The 14,950-nt window shown below is 43.5% G+C and overlaps 20 non-coding genes across 20 annotated transcripts; all 20 read right to left on the bottom strand.

Moving 5' to 3' along the window:
• Positions 1-576: 576 nt before the first annotated feature.
• Positions 577-650, bottom strand: TRNAI-AAU (transfer RNA isoleucine (anticodon AAU)). Its single transcript has one exon. It is a non-coding gene; the product is annotated as a tRNA-Ile (tRNA).
• A 926-nt stretch (positions 651-1,576) lies between these two features.
• TRNAI-AAU (transfer RNA isoleucine (anticodon AAU)) lies at positions 1,577-1,650 on the bottom strand. The gene has a single exon. It is a non-coding gene; the product is annotated as a tRNA-Ile (tRNA).
• Positions 1,651-2,591: 941 nt separating this feature from the next.
• TRNAI-AAU (transfer RNA isoleucine (anticodon AAU)) lies at positions 2,592-2,665 on the bottom strand. The gene has a single exon. It is a non-coding gene; the product is annotated as a tRNA-Ile (tRNA).
• Positions 2,666-3,599: 934 nt separating this feature from the next.
• On the bottom strand, positions 3,600-3,673 carry TRNAI-AAU (transfer RNA isoleucine (anticodon AAU)). Its single transcript has one exon. It is a non-coding gene; the product is annotated as a tRNA-Ile (tRNA).
• Positions 3,674-4,599: 926 nt separating this feature from the next.
• Positions 4,600-4,673, bottom strand: TRNAI-AAU (transfer RNA isoleucine (anticodon AAU)). The gene has a single exon. It is a non-coding gene; the product is annotated as a tRNA-Ile (tRNA).
• A 941-nt stretch (positions 4,674-5,614) lies between these two features.
• Positions 5,615-5,688, bottom strand: TRNAI-AAU (transfer RNA isoleucine (anticodon AAU)). The gene has a single exon. It is a non-coding gene; the product is annotated as a tRNA-Ile (tRNA).
• Positions 5,689-5,950: 262 nt separating this feature from the next.
• Positions 5,951-6,022, bottom strand: TRNAD-GUC (transfer RNA aspartic acid (anticodon GUC)). Its single transcript has one exon. It is a non-coding gene; the product is annotated as a tRNA-Asp (tRNA).
• Positions 6,023-6,622: 600 nt separating this feature from the next.
• Positions 6,623-6,696, bottom strand: TRNAI-AAU (transfer RNA isoleucine (anticodon AAU)). Its single transcript has one exon. It is a non-coding gene; the product is annotated as a tRNA-Ile (tRNA).
• Positions 6,697-7,637: 941 nt separating this feature from the next.
• On the bottom strand, positions 7,638-7,711 carry TRNAI-AAU (transfer RNA isoleucine (anticodon AAU)). Its single transcript has one exon. It is a non-coding gene; the product is annotated as a tRNA-Ile (tRNA).
• A 927-nt stretch (positions 7,712-8,638) lies between these two features.
• On the bottom strand, positions 8,639-8,712 carry TRNAI-AAU (transfer RNA isoleucine (anticodon AAU)). The gene has a single exon. It is a non-coding gene; the product is annotated as a tRNA-Ile (tRNA).
• Positions 8,713-8,974: 262 nt separating this feature from the next.
• On the bottom strand, positions 8,975-9,046 carry TRNAD-GUC (transfer RNA aspartic acid (anticodon GUC)). The gene has a single exon. It is a non-coding gene; the product is annotated as a tRNA-Asp (tRNA).
• Positions 9,047-9,646: 600 nt separating this feature from the next.
• Positions 9,647-9,720, bottom strand: TRNAI-AAU (transfer RNA isoleucine (anticodon AAU)). The gene has a single exon. It is a non-coding gene; the product is annotated as a tRNA-Ile (tRNA).
• Positions 9,721-10,661: 941 nt separating this feature from the next.
• TRNAI-AAU (transfer RNA isoleucine (anticodon AAU)) lies at positions 10,662-10,735 on the bottom strand. Its single transcript has one exon. It is a non-coding gene; the product is annotated as a tRNA-Ile (tRNA).
• A 262-nt stretch (positions 10,736-10,997) lies between these two features.
• On the bottom strand, positions 10,998-11,069 carry TRNAD-GUC (transfer RNA aspartic acid (anticodon GUC)). Its single transcript has one exon. It is a non-coding gene; the product is annotated as a tRNA-Asp (tRNA).
• Positions 11,070-11,669: 600 nt separating this feature from the next.
• Positions 11,670-11,743, bottom strand: TRNAI-AAU (transfer RNA isoleucine (anticodon AAU)). Its single transcript has one exon. It is a non-coding gene; the product is annotated as a tRNA-Ile (tRNA).
• Positions 11,744-12,684: 941 nt separating this feature from the next.
• TRNAI-AAU (transfer RNA isoleucine (anticodon AAU)) lies at positions 12,685-12,758 on the bottom strand. The gene has a single exon. It is a non-coding gene; the product is annotated as a tRNA-Ile (tRNA).
• A 262-nt stretch (positions 12,759-13,020) lies between these two features.
• TRNAD-GUC (transfer RNA aspartic acid (anticodon GUC)) lies at positions 13,021-13,092 on the bottom strand. The gene has a single exon. It is a non-coding gene; the product is annotated as a tRNA-Asp (tRNA).
• Positions 13,093-13,692: 600 nt separating this feature from the next.
• TRNAI-AAU (transfer RNA isoleucine (anticodon AAU)) lies at positions 13,693-13,766 on the bottom strand. Its single transcript has one exon. It is a non-coding gene; the product is annotated as a tRNA-Ile (tRNA).
• Positions 13,767-14,028: 262 nt separating this feature from the next.
• TRNAD-GUC (transfer RNA aspartic acid (anticodon GUC)) lies at positions 14,029-14,100 on the bottom strand. The gene has a single exon. It is a non-coding gene; the product is annotated as a tRNA-Asp (tRNA).
• A 600-nt stretch (positions 14,101-14,700) lies between these two features.
• Positions 14,701-14,774, bottom strand: TRNAI-AAU (transfer RNA isoleucine (anticodon AAU)). The gene has a single exon. It is a non-coding gene; the product is annotated as a tRNA-Ile (tRNA).
• Between the last annotated feature and the right edge of the window lie 176 nt (positions 14,775-14,950).

Below are 14,950 nucleotides of genomic sequence, written 5' to 3'. Positions count from 1 at the left end.
CAACATGACTAGAAAGTAAACACGAGGCATGTGAGTGATGATGTGAACAACTGTGGGCCCTGCTCACTTTTCATTTTTGTGCTTTCATTTGTGCAAAAAGCCATAACTTTTTAAATTTTTCTATAGATGTAGCCGCATGAGGGCTTGATTTCTACAGGACAAATTGCAGCTTTCAATGACACTAGCCATTTTACCATGTCATGTACTGTAAAATGGGAAAAATATTACAAATGGGCTGAGATTGTGAAGAAAACTGCAATTTGCACTCACTCGGCAGAGTATGAGAGAATTGGGCCAGGTTCAGTCATTCGTCCTTTTTGATAACACCTTTCGCTGCCCGCTTTGATGCCCGTTATTGTGCCACTAGTATATTTTTCTGTAGCAGCTTTCCAGTGTGTTCACCTCGGGGGACCTGACAGAATTGACATTTATTTTTGTGAATTTTTTTATCTCTTTATTAAACTAGTAAAATGAGAAAAGAAAATGATGCAACAAAGAAACTGCTAAGAAGCAAAAAGCTTCAGCGTTGATCTACCTGTGACCCAATGAGGGAAGGTGACTGGTAAGGGCTGTTTTTGGCCAGTACGGGGATCGGACCCGCGACCTTGGCGTTATTAGCACCACGCTCTAACCAACTGAGCTAACCGGCCATCTGTGTGGGGCTCACCCCTACAGGACAAACTGGAAATATGTGAGAGCGAGCGCAATCATTCTTTTTTGAGGGATGGATTTATCCCACATGTGGTGATTGTTGGTGGCAGATGCCCCTGAAGCGATTGACAATCAAACAATAAAATGAAACGACAGCTCCTGAATACGAATATATTGCCGGATTAATTACATTTTTAATGCAATTTGAAGTACTGCTTCAGATTCCAGAGTCCAGAGTCACAATGTAAAAGACCTCCCCGTCGGGGAATCGAACCCCAGTCTCCCGCGTGACAGGTGGGGATACTCACCACTATACTAACGAGGAATGGCTGTGCTGTGATCTCTGACGCAACACGACTAGAAAGTAAACACGAGGCATGTGAGTGATGATGTGAACAACTGTGGGCCCTGCTCACTTTTCATTTTTGTGCTTTCATTTGTGCAAAAAGCCATAACTTTTTAAATTTTTCTATAGATGTAGCCGCATGAGGGCTTGATTTCTACAGGACAAATTGCAGCTTTCAATGACACTAGCCATTTTACCATGTCGTGTACTGTAAAATGGGAAAAATATTACAAATGGGCTGAGATTGTGAAGAAAACTGCAATTTGCACTCACTCGGCAGAGTATGAGAGAATTGGGCCAGGTTCAGTCATTCGTCCTTTTTGATAACACCTTTCGCTGCCCGCTTTGATGCCCGTTATTGTGCCACTAGTATATTTTTCTGTAGCAGCTTTCCAGTGTGTTCACCTCGGGGGACCTGACAGAATTGACATTTATTTTTGTGAATTTTTTTATCTCTTTATTAAACTAGTAAAATGAGAAAAGAAAATGATGCAACAAAGAAACTGCTAAGAAGCAAAAAGCTTCAGTGTTGATCTACCTGTGACCCAATGAGGGAAGGTGACTGGTAAGGGCTGTTTTTGGCCAGTACGGGGATCGGACCCGCGACCTTGGCGTTATTAGCACCACGCTCTAACCAACTGAGCTAACCGGCCATCTGTGTGGGGCTCACCCCTACAGGACAAACTGGAAATATGTGAGAGCGAGCGCAATCATTCTTTTTTGTGGGATGGATTTATCCCACATGTGGTGATTGTTGGTGGCAGATGCCCCTGAAGCGATTGACAATCAAACAATAAAATGAAACGACAGCTCCTGAATACGAATATATTGCCGGATTAATTACATTTTCAATGCAATTTGAAGTACTGCTTCAGATTCCAGAGCTCCAGAGTCCAGAGTCCAGAGTCACAATGTAAAAGACCTCCCCGTCGGGGAATCGAACCCCAGTCTCCCGTGTGACAGGCGGGGATACTCACCACTATACTAACGAGGAATGGCTGTGCTGTGATCTCTGACGCAACACGACTAGAAAGTAAACACGAGGCATGTGAGTGATGATGTGAACAACTGTGGGCCCTGCTCACTTTTCATTTTTGTGCTTTCATTTGTGCAAAAAGCCATAACTTTTTAAATTTTTCTATAGATGTAGCCGCATGAGGGCTTGATTTCTACAGGACAAATTGCAGCTTTCAATGACACTAGCCATTTTACCATGTCATGTACTGTAAAATGGGAAAAATATTACAAATGGGCTGAGATTGTGAAGAAAACTGCAATTTGCACTCACTCGGCAGAGTATGAGAGAATTGGGCCAGGTTCAGTCATTCGTCCTTTTTGATAACACCTTTCGCTGCCCGCTTTGATGCCCGTTATTGTGCCACTAGTATATTTTTCTGTAGCAGCTTTCCAGTGTGTTCACCTCGGGGGACCTGACAGAATTGACATTTATTTTTGTGAATTTTTTTATCTCTTTATTAAACTAGTAAAATGAGAAAAGAAAATGATGCAACAAAGAAACTGCTAAGAAGCAAAAAGCTTCAGCGTTGATCTACCTGTGACCCAATGAGGGAAGGTGACTGGTAAGGGCTGTTTTTGGCCAGTACGGGGATTGGACCCGCGACCTTGGCGTTATTAGCACCACGCTCTAACCAACTGAGCTAACCGGCCATCTGTGTGGGGCTCACCCCTACAGGACAAACTGGAAATATGTGAGAGCGAGCGCAATCATTCTTTTTTGTGGGATGGATTTATCCCACATGTGGTGATTGTTGGTGGCAGATGCCCCTGAAGCGATTGACAATCAAACAATAAAATGAAACGACAGCTCCTGAATACGAATATATTGCCGGATTAATTACATTTTCAATGCAATTTGAAGTACTGCTTCAGATTCCAGAGCTCCAGAGTCCAGAGTCACAATGTAAAAGACCTCCCCGTCGGGGAATCGAACCCCAGTCTCCCGCGTGACAGGTGGGGATACTCACCACTATACTAACGAGGAATGGCTGTGCTGTGATCTCTGACGCAACACGACTAGAAAGTAAACACGAGGCATGTGAGTGATGATGTGAACAACTGTGGGCCCTGCTCACTTTTCATTTTTGTGCTTTCATTTGTGCAAAAAGCCATAACTTTTTAAATTTTTCTATAGATGTAGCCGCATGAGGGCTTGATTTCTACAGGACAAATTGCAGCTTTCAATGACACTAGCCATTTTACCATGTCATGTACTGTAAAATGGGAAAAATATTACAAATGGGCTGAGATTGTGAAGAAAACTGCAATTTGCACTCACTCGGCAGAGTATGAGAGAATTGGGCCAGGTTCAGTCATTCGTCCTTTTTGATAACACCTTTCGCTGCCCGCTTTGATGCCCGTTATTGTGCCACTAGTATATTTTTCTGTAGCAGCTTTCCAGTGTGTTCACCTCGGGGGACCTGACAGAATTGACATTTATTTTTGTGAATTTTTTTATCTCTTTATTAAACTAGTAAAATGAGAAAAGAAAATGATGCAACAAAGAAACTGCTAAGAAGCAAAAAGCTTCAGCGTTGATCTACCTGTGACCCAATGAGGGAAGGTGACTGGTAAGGGCTGTTTTTGGCCAGTACGGGGATCGGACCCGCGACCTTGGCGTTATTAGCACCACGCTCTAACCAACTGAGCTAACCGGCCATCTGTGTGGGGCTCACCCCTACAGGACAAACTGGAAATATGTGAGAGCGAGCGCAATCATTCTTTTTTGAGGGATGGATTTATCCCACATGTGGTGATTGTTGGTGGCAGATGCCCCTGAAGCGATTGACAATCAAACAATAAAATGAAACGACAGCTCCTGAATACGAATATATTGCCGGATTAATTACATTTTTAATGCAATTTGAAGTACTGCTTCAGATTCCAGAGTCCAGAGTCACAATGTAAAAGACCTCCCCGTCGGGGAATCGAACCCCAGTCTCCCGCGTGACAGGTGGGGATACTCACCACTATACTAACGAGGAATGGCTGTGCTGTGATCTCTGACGCAACACGACTAGAAAGTAAACACGAGGCATGTGAGTGATGATGTGAACAACTGTGGGCCCTGCTCACTTTTCATTTTTGTGCTTTCATTTGTGCAAAAAGCCATAACTTTTTAAATTTTTCTATAGATGTAGCCGCATGAGGGCTTGATTTCTACAGGACAAATTGCAGCTTTCAATGACACTAGCCATTTTACCATGTCATGTACTGTAAAATGGGAAAAATATTACAAATGGGCTGAGATTGTGAAGAAAACTGCAATTTGCACTCACTCGGCAGAGTATGAGAGAATTGGGCCAGGTTCAGTCATTCGTCCTTTTTGATAACACCTTTCGCTGCCTGCTTTGATGCCCGTTATTGTGCCACTAGTATATTTTTCTGTAGCAGCTTTCCAGTGTGTTCACCTCGGGGGACCTGACAGAATTGACATTTATTTTTGTGAATTTTTTTATCTCTTTATTAAACTAGTAAAATGAGAAAAGAAAATGATGCAACAAAGAAACTGCTAAGAAGCAAAAAGCTTCAGCGTTGATCTACCTGTGACCCAATGAGGGAAGGTGACTGGTAAGGGCTGTTTTTGGCCAGTACGGGGATCGGACCCGCGACCTTGGCGTTATTAGCACCACGCTCTAACCAACTGAGCTAACCGGCCATCTGTGTGGGGCTCACCCCTACAGGACAAACTGGAAATATGTGAGAGCGAGCGCAATCATTCTTTTTTGAGGGATGGATTTATCCCACATGTGGTGATTGTTGGTGGCAGATGCCCCTGAAGCGATTGACAATCAAACAATAAAATGAAACGACAGCTCCTGAATACGAATATATTGCCGGATTAATTACATTTTCAATGCAATTTGAAGTACTGCTTCAGATTCCAGAGCTCCAGAGTCCAGAGTCCAGAGTCACAATGTAAAAGACCTCCCCGTCGGGGAATCGAACCCCAGTCTCCCGCGTGACAGGTGGGGATACTCACCACTATACTAACGAGGAATGGCTGTGCTGTGATCTCTGACGCAACACGACTAGAAAGTAAACACGAGGCATGTGAGTGATGATGTGAACAACTGTGGGCCCTGCTCACTTTTCATTTTTGTGGTTTCATTTGTGCAAAAAGCCATAACTTTTTAAATTTTTCTATAGATGTAGCCGCATGAGGGCTTGATTTCTACAGGACAAATTGCAGCTTTCAATGACACTAGCCATTTTACCATGTCATGTACTGTAAAATGGGAAAAATATTACAAATGGGCTGAGATTGTGAAGAAAACTGCAATTTGCACTCACTCGGCAGAGTATGAGAGAATTGGGCCAGGTTCAGTCATTCGTCCTTTTTGATAACACCTTTCGCTGCCCGCTTTGATGCCCGTTATTGTGCCACTAGTATATTTTTCTGTAGCAGCTTTCCAGTGTGTTCACCTCGGGGGACCTGACAGAATTGACATTTATTTTTGTGAATTTTTTTATCTCTTTATTAAACTAGTAAAATGAGAAAAGAAAATGATGCAACAAAGAAACTGCTAAGAAGCAAAAAGCTTCAGTGTTGATCTACCTGTGACCCAATGAGGGAAGGTGACTGGTAAGGGCTGTTTTTGGCCAGTACGGGGATCGGACCCGCGACCTTGGCGTTATTAGCACCACGCTCTAACCAACTGAGCTAACCGGCCATCTGTGTGGGGCTCACCCCTACAGGACAAACTGGAAATATGTGAGAGCGAGCGCAATCATTCTTTTTTGTGGGATGGATTTATCCCACATGTGGTGATTGTTGGTGGCAGATGCCCCTGAAGCGATTGACAATCAAACAATAAAATGAAACGACAGCTCCTGAATACGAATATATTGCCGGATTAATTACATTTTCAATGCAATTTGAAGTACTGCTTCAGATTCCAGAGCTCCAGAGTCCAGAGTCACAATGTAAAAGACCTCCCCGTCGGGGAATCGAACCCCAGTCTCCCGCGTGACAGGCGGGGATACTCACCACTATACTAACGAGGAATGGCTGTGCTGTGATCTCTGACGCAACACGACTAGAAAGTAAACACGAGGCATGTGAGTGATGATGTGAACAACTGTGGGCCCTGCTCACTTTTCATTTTTGTGCTTTCATTTGTGCAAAAAGCCATAACTTTTTAAATTTTTCTATAGATGTAGCCGCATGAGGGCTTGATTTCTACAGGACAAATTGCAGCTTTCAATGACACTAGCCATTTTACCATGTCATGTACTGTAAAATGGGAAAAATATTACAAATGGCCTGAGATTGTGAAGAAAACTGCAATTTGCACTCACTCGGCAGAGTATGAGAGAATTGGGCCAGGTTCAGTCATTCGTCCTTTTTGATAACACCTTTCGCTGCCTGCTTTGATGCCCGTTATTGTGCCACTAGTATATTTTTCTGTAGCAGCTTTCCAGTGTGTTCACCTCGGGGGACCTGACAGAATTGACATTTATTTTTGTGAATTTTTTTATCTCTTTATTAAACTAGTAAAATGAGAAAAGAAAATGATGCAACAAAGAAACTGCTAAGAAGCAAAAAGCTTCAGCGTTGATCTACCTGTGACCCAATGAGGGAAGGTGACTGGTAAGGGCTGTTTTTGGCCAGTACGGGGATCGGACCCGCGACCTTGGCGTTATTAGCACCACGCTCTAACCAACTGAGCTAACCGGCCATCTGTGTGGGGCTCACCCCTACAGGACAAACTGGAAATATGTGAGAGCGAGCGCAATCATTCTTTTTTGAGGGATGGATTTATCCCACATGTGGTGATTGTTGGTGGCAGATGCCCCTGAAGCGATTGACAATCAAACAATAAAATGAAACGACAGCTCCTGAATACGAATATATTGCCGGATTAATTACATTTTCAATGCAATTTGAAGTACTGCTTCAGATTCCAGAGCTCCAGAGTCCAGAGTCCAGAGTCACAATGTAAAAGACCTCCCCGTCGGGGAATCGAACCCCAGTCTCCCGCGTGACAGGTGGGGATACTCACCACTATACTAACGAGGAATGGCTGTGCTGTGATCTCTGACGCAACACGACTAGAAAGTAAACACGAGGCATGTGAGTGATGATGTGAACAACTGTGGGCCCTGCTCACTTTTCATTTTTGTGGTTTCATTTGTGCAAAAAGCCATAACTTTTTAAATTTTTCTATAGATGTAGCCGCATGAGGGCTTGATTTCTACAGGACAAATTGCAGCTTTCAATGACACTAGCCATTTTACCATGTCATGTACTGTAAAATGGGAAAAATATTACAAATGGGCTGAGATTGTGAAGAAAACTGCAATTTGCACTCACTCGGCAGAGTATGAGAGAATTGGGCCAGGTTCAGTCATTCGTCCTTTTTGATAACACCTTTCGCTGCCTGCTTTGATGCCCGTTATTGTGCCACTAGTATATTTTTCTGTAGCAGCTTTCCAGTGTGTTCACCTCGGGGGACCTGACAGAATTGACATTTATTTTTGTGAATTTTTTTATCTCTTTATTAAACTAGTAAAATGAGAAAAGAAAATGATGCAACAAAGAAACTGCTAAGAAGCAAAAAGCTTCAGCGTTGATCTACCTGTGACCCAATGAGGGAAGGTGACTGGTAAGGGCTGTTTTTGGCCAGTACGGGGATCGGACCTGCGACCTTGGCGTTATTAGCACCACGCTCTAACCAACTGAGCTAACCGGCCATCTGTGTGGGGCTCACCCCTACAGGACAAACTGGAAATATGTGAGAGCGAGCGCAATCATTCTTTTTTGAGGGATGGATTTATCCCACATGTGGTGATTGTTGGTGGCAGATGCCCCTGAAGCGATTGACAATCAAACAATAAAATGAAACGACAGCTCCTGAATACGAATATATTGCCGGATTAATTACATTTTCAATGCAATTTGAAGTACTGCTTCAGATTCCAGAGCTCCAGAGTCACAATGTAAAAGACCTCCCCGTCGGGGAATCGAACCCCAGTCTCCCGCGTGACAGGTGGGGATACTCACCACTATACTAACGAGGAATGGCTGTGCTGTGATCTCTGACGCAACACGACTAGAAAGTAAACACGAGGCATGTGAGTGATGATGTGAACAACTGTGGGCCCTGCTCACTTTTCATTTTTGTGCTTTCATTTGTGCAAAAAGCCATAACTTTTTAAATTTTTCTATAGATGTAGCCGCATGAGGGCTTGATTTCTACAGGACAAATTGCAGCTTTCAATGACACTAGCCATTTTACCATGTCATGTACTGTAAAATGGGAAAAATATTACAAATGGGCTGAGATTGTGAAGAAAACTGCAATTTGCACTCACTCGGCAGAGTATGAGAGAATTGGGCCAGGTTCAGTCATTCGTCCTTTTTGATAACACCTTTCGCTGCCCGCTTTGATGCCCGTTATTGTGCCACTAGTATATTTTTCTGTAGCAGCTTTCCAGTGTGTTCACCTCGGGGGACCTGACAGAATTGACATTTATTTTTGTGAATTTTTTTATCTCTTTATTAAACTAGTAAAATGAGAAAAGAAAATGATGCAACAAAGAAACTGCTAAGAAGCAAAAAGCTTCAGTGTTGATCTACCTGTGACCCAATGAGGGAAGGTGACTGGTAAGGGCTGTTTTTGGCCAGTACGGGGATCGGACCCGCGACCTTGGCGTTATTAGCACCACGCTCTAACCAACTGAGCTAACCGGCCATCTGTGTGGGGCTCACCCCTACAGGACAAACTGGAAATATGTGAGAGCGAGCGCAATCATTCTTTTTTGTGGGATGGATTTATCCCACATGTGGTGATTGTTGGTGGCAGATGCCCCTGAAGCGATTGACAATCAAACAATAAAATGAAACGACAGCTCCTGAATACGAATATATTGCCGGATTAATTACATTTTCAATGCAATTTGAAGTACTGCTTCAGATTCCAGAGCTCCAGAGTCCAGAGTCACAATGTAAAAGACCTCCCCGTCGGGGAATCGAACCCCAGTCTCCCGCGTGACAGGCGGGGATACTCACCACTATACTAACGAGGAATGGCTGTGCTGTGATCTCTGACGCAACACGACTAGAAAGTAAACACGAGGCATGTGAGTGATGATGTGAACAACTGTGGGCCCTGCTCACTTTTCATTTTTGTGCTTTCATTTGTGCAAAAAGCCATAACTTTTTAAATTTTTCTATAGATGTAGCCGCATGAGGGCTTGATTTCTACAGGACAAATTGCAGCTTTCAATGACACTAGCCATTTTACCATGTCATGTACTGTAAAATGGGAAAAATATTACAAATGGGCTGAGATTGTGAAGAAAACTGCAATTTGCACTCACTCGGCAGAGTATGAGAGAATTGGGCCAGGTTCAGTCATTCGTCCTTTTTGATAACACCTTTCGCTGCCCGCTTTGATGCCCGTTATTGTGCCACTAGTATATTTTTCTGTAGCAGCTTTCCAGTGTGTTCACCTCGGGGGACCTGACAGAATTGACATTTATTTTTGTGAATTTTTTTATCTCTTTATTAAACTAGTAAAATGAGAAAAGAAAATGATGCAACAAAGAAACTGCTAAGAAGCAAAAAGCTTCAGCGTTGATCTACCTGTGACCCAATGAGGGAAGGTGACTGGTAAGGGCTGTTTTTGGCCAGTACGGGGATCGGACCCGCGACCTTGGCGTTATTAGCACCACGCTCTAACCAACTGAGCTAACCGGCCATCTGTGTGGGGCTCACCCCTACAGGACAAACTGGAAATATGTGAGAGCGAGCGCAATCATTCTTTTTTGAGGGATGGATTTATCCCACATGTGGTGATTGTTGGTGGCAGATGCCCCTGAAGCGATTGACAATCAAACAATAAAATGAAACGACAGCTCCTGAATACGAATATATTGCCGGATTAATTACATTTTCAATGCAATTTGAAGTACTGCTTCAGATTCCAGAGCTCCAGAGTCCAGAGTCCAGAGTCACAATGTAAAAGACCTCCCCGTCGGGGAATCGAACCCCAGTCTCCCGCGTGACAGGTGGGGATACTCACCACTATACTAACGAGGAATGGCTGTGCTGTGATCTCTGACGCAACACGACTAGAAAGTAAACACGAGGCATGTGAGTGATGATGTGAACAACTGTGGGCCCTGCTCACTTTTCATTTTTGTGCTTTCATTTGTGCAAAAAGCCATAACTTTTTAAATTTTTCTATAGATGTAGCCGCATGAGGGCTTGATTTCTACAGGACAAATTGCAGCTTTCAATGACACTAGCCATTTTACCATGTCATGTACTGTAAAATGGGAAAAATATTACAAATGGGCTGAGATTGTGAAGAAAACTGCAATTTGCACTCACTCGGCAGAGTATGAGAGAATTGGGCCAGGTTCAGTCATTCGTCCTTTTTGATAACACCTTTCGCTGCCCGCTTTGATGCCCGTTATTGTGCCACTAGTATATTTTTCTGTAGCAGCTTTCCAGTGTGTTCACCTCGGGGGACCTGACAGAATTGACATTTATTTTTGTGAATTTTTTTATCTCTTTATTAAACTAGTAAAATGAGAAAAGAAAATGATGCAACAAAGAAACTGCTAAGAAGCAAAAAGCTTCAGCGTTGATCTACCTGTGACCCAATGAGGGAAGGTGACTGGTAAGGGCTGTTTTTGGCCAGTACGGGGATCGGACCCGCGACCTTGGCGTTATTAGCACCACGCTCTAACCAACTGAGCTAACCGGCCATCTGTGTGGGGCTCACCCCTACAGGACAAACTGGAAATATGTGAGAGCGAGCGCAATCATTCTTTTTTGTGGGATGGATTTATCCCACATGTGGTGATTGTTGGTGGCAGATGCCCCTGAAGCGATTGACAATCAAACAATAAAATGAAACGACAGCTCCTGAATACGAATATATTGCCGGATTAATTACATTTTCAATGCAATTTGAAGTACTGCTTCAGATTCCAGAGCTCCAGAGTCCAGAGTCACAATGTAAAAGACCTCCCCGTCGGGGAATCGAACCCCAGTCTCCCGCGTGACAGGCGGGGATACTCACCACTATACTAACGAGGAATGGCTGTGCTGTGATCTCTGACGCAACACGACTAGAAAGTAAACACGAGGCATGTGAGTGATGATGTGAACAACTGTGGGCCCTGCTCACTTTTCATTTTTGTGCTTTCATTTGTGCAAAAAGCCATAACTTTTTAAATTTTTCTATAGATGTAGCCGCATGAGGGCTTGATTTCTACAGGACAAATTGCAGCTTTCAATGACACTAGCCATTTTACCATGTCATGTACTGTAAAATGGGAAAAATATTACAAATGGGCTGAGATTGTGAAGAAAACTGCAATTTGCACTCACTCGGCAGAGTATGAGAGAATTGGGCCAGGTTCAGTCATTCGTCCTTTTTGATAACACCTTTCGCTGCCCGCTTTGATGCCCGTTATTGTGCCACTAGTATATTTTTCTGTAGCAGCTTTCCAGTGTGTTCACCTCGGGGGACCTGACAGAATTGACATTTATTTTTGTGAATTTTTTTATCTCTTTATTAAACTAGTAAAATGAGAAAAGAAAATGATGCAACAAAGAAACTGCTAAGAAGCAAAAAGCTTCAGCGTTGATCTACCTGTGACCCAATGAGGGAAGGTGACTGGTAAGGGCTGTTTTTGGCCAGTACGGGGATCGGACCCGCGACCTTGGCGTTATTAGCACCACGCTCTAACCAACTGAGCTAACCGGCCATCTGTGTGGGGCTCACCCCTACAGGACAAACTGGAAATATGTGAGAGCGAGCGCAATCATTCTTTTTTGAGGGATGGATTTATCCCACATGTGGTGATTGTTGGTGGCAGATGCCCCTGAAGCGATTGACAATCAAACAATAAAATGAAACGACAGCTCCTGAATACGAATATATTGCCGGATTAATTACATTTTCAATGCAATTTGAAGTACTGCTTCAGATTCCAGAGCTCCAGAGTCCAGAGTCCAGAGTCACAATGTAAAAGACCTCCCCGTCGGGGAATCGAACCCCAGTCTCCCGCGTGACAGGTGGGGATACTCACCACTATACTAACGAGGAATGGCTGTGCTGTGATCTCTGACGCAACACGACTAGAAAGTAAACACGAGGCATGTGAGTGATGATGTGAACAACTGTGGGCCCTGCTCACTTTTCATTTTTGTGCTTTCATTTGTGCAAAAAGCCATAACTTTTTAAATTTTTCTATAGATGTAGCCGCATGAGGGCTTGATTTCTACAGGACAAATTGCAGCTTTCAATGACACTAGCCATTTTACCATGTCATGTACTGTAAAATGGGAAAAATATTACAAATGGGCTGAGATTGTGAAGAAAACTGCAATTTGCACTCACTCGGCAGAGTATGAGAGAATTGGGCCAGGTTCAGTCATTCGTCCTTTTTGATAACACCTTTCGCTGCCCGCTTTGATGCCCGTTATTGTGCCACTAGTATATTTTTCTGTAGCAGCTTTCCAGTGTGTTCACCTCGGGGGACCTGACAGAATTGACATTTATTTTTGTGAATTTTTTTATCTCTTTATTAAACTAGTAAAATGAGAAAAGAAAATGATGCAACAAAGAAACTGCTAAGAAGCAAAAAGCTTCAGCGTTGATCTACCTGTGACCCAATGAGGGAAGGTGACTGGTAAGGGCTGTTTTTGGCCAGTACGGGGATCGGACCCGCGACCTTGGCGTTATTAGCACCACGCTCTAACCAACTGAGCTAACCGGCCATCTGTGTGGGGCTCACCCCTACAGGACAAACTGGAAATATGTGAGAGCGAGCGCAATCATTCTTTTTTGAGGGATGGATTTATCCCACATGTGGTGATTGTTGGTGGCAGATGCCCCTGAAGCGATTGACAATCAAACAATAAAATGAAACGACAGCTCCTGAATACGAATATATTGCCGGATTAATTACATTTTCAATGCAATTTGAAGTACTGCTTCAGATTCCAGAGCTCCAGAGTCCAGAGTCACAATGTAAAAGACCTCCCCGTCGGGGAATCGAACCCCGGTCTCCCACGTGACAGGTGGGGATACTCACCACTATACTAACGAGGAATGGCTGTGCTGTGATCTCTGACGCAACACGACTAGAAAGTAAACACGAGGCATGTGAGTGATGATGTGAACAACTGTGGGCCCTGCTCACTTTTCATTTTTGTGCTTTCATTTGTGCAAAAAGCCATAACTTTTTAAATTTTTCTATAGATGTAGCCGCATGAGGGCTTGATTTCTACAGGACAAATTGCAGCTTTCAATGACACTAGCCATTTTACCATGTCATGTACTGTAAAATGGGAAAAATATTACAAATGGGCTGAGATTGTGAAGAAAACTGCAATTTGCACTCACTCGGCAGAGTATGAGAGAATTGGGCCAGGTTCAGTCATTCGTCCTTTTTGATAACACCTTTCGCTGCCCGCTTTGATGCCCGTTATTGTGCCACTAGTATATTTTTCTGTAGCAGCTTTCCAGTGTGTTCACCTCGGGGGACCTGACAGAATTGACATTTATTTTTGTGAATTTTTTTATCTCTTTATTAAACTAGTAAAATGAGAAAAGAAAATGATGCAACAAAGAAACTGCTAAGAAGCAAAAAGCTTCAGCGTTGATCTACCTGTGACCCAATGAGGGAAGGTGACTGGTAAGGGCTGTTTTTGGCCAGTACGGGGATCGGACCCGCGACCTTGGCGTTATTAGCACCATGCTCTAACCAACTGAGCTAACCAGCCATCTGTGTGGGGCTCACCCCTACAGGACAAACTGGAAATATGTGAGAGCGAGCGCAATCATTCTTTTTTGTGGGATGGATTTATCCCACATGTGGTGATTGTTGGTGGCAGATGCCCCTGAAGCGATTGACAATCAAACAATAAAATGAAACGACAGCTCCTGAATACGAATATATTGCCGGATTAATTACATTTTCAATGCAATTTGAAGTACTGCTTCAGATTCCAGAGCTCCAGAGTCCAGAGTCACAATGTAAAAGACCTCCCCGTCGGGGAATCGAACCCCAGTCTCCCGCGTGACAGGCGGGGATACTCACCACTATACTAACGAGGAATGGCTGTGCTGTGATCTCTGACGCAACACGACTAGAAAGTAAACACGAGGCATGTGAGTGATGATGTGAACAACTGTGGGCCCTGCTCACTTTTCATTTTTGTGCTTTCATTTGTGCAAAAAGCCATAACTTTTTAAATTTTTCTATAGATGTAGCCGCATGAGGGCTTGATTTCTACAGGACAAATTGCAGCTTTCAATGACACTAGCCATTTTACCATGTCATGTACTGTAAAATGGGAAAAATATTACAAATGGGCTGAGATTGTGAAGAAAACTGCAATTTGCACTCACTCGGCAGAGTATGAGAGAATTGGGCCAGGTTCAGTCATTCGTCCTTTTTGATAACACCTTTCGCTGCCCGCTTTGATGCCCGTTATTGTGCCACTAGTATATTTTTCTGTAGCAGCTTTCCAGTGTGTTCACCTCGGGGGACCTGACAGAATTGACATTTATTTTTGTGAATTTTTTTATCTCTTTATTAAACTAGTAAAATGAGAAAAGAAAATGATGCAACAAAGAAACTGCTAAGAAGCAAAAAGCTTCAGCGTTGATCTACCTGTGACCCAATGAGGGAAGGTGACTGGTAAGGGCTGTTTTTGGCCAGTACGGGGATCGGACCCGCGATCTTGGCGTTATTAGCACCACGCTCTAACCAACTGAGCTAACCGGCCATCTGTGTGGGGCTCACCCCTACAGGACAAACTGGAAATATGTGAGAGCGAGCGCAATCATTCTTTTTTGAGGGATGGATTTATCCCACATGTGGTGATTGTTGGTGGCAGATGCCCCTGAAGCGATTGACAATCAAACAATAAAATGAAACGACAGCTCCTGAATACGAATATAT

Source organism: Phyllobates terribilis, unplaced genomic scaffold, assembly GCF_046119375.1.
Source record: "Phyllobates terribilis strain yellow unplaced genomic scaffold, ASM4611937v1 Scaffold_11__3_contigs__length_659146591, whole genome shotgun sequence".
Classification (NCBI taxonomy): Eukaryota; Metazoa; Chordata; class Amphibia; order Anura; family Dendrobatidae; genus Phyllobates; species Phyllobates terribilis.
This window is presented reverse-complemented; position numbering and strand designations above follow the sequence as displayed.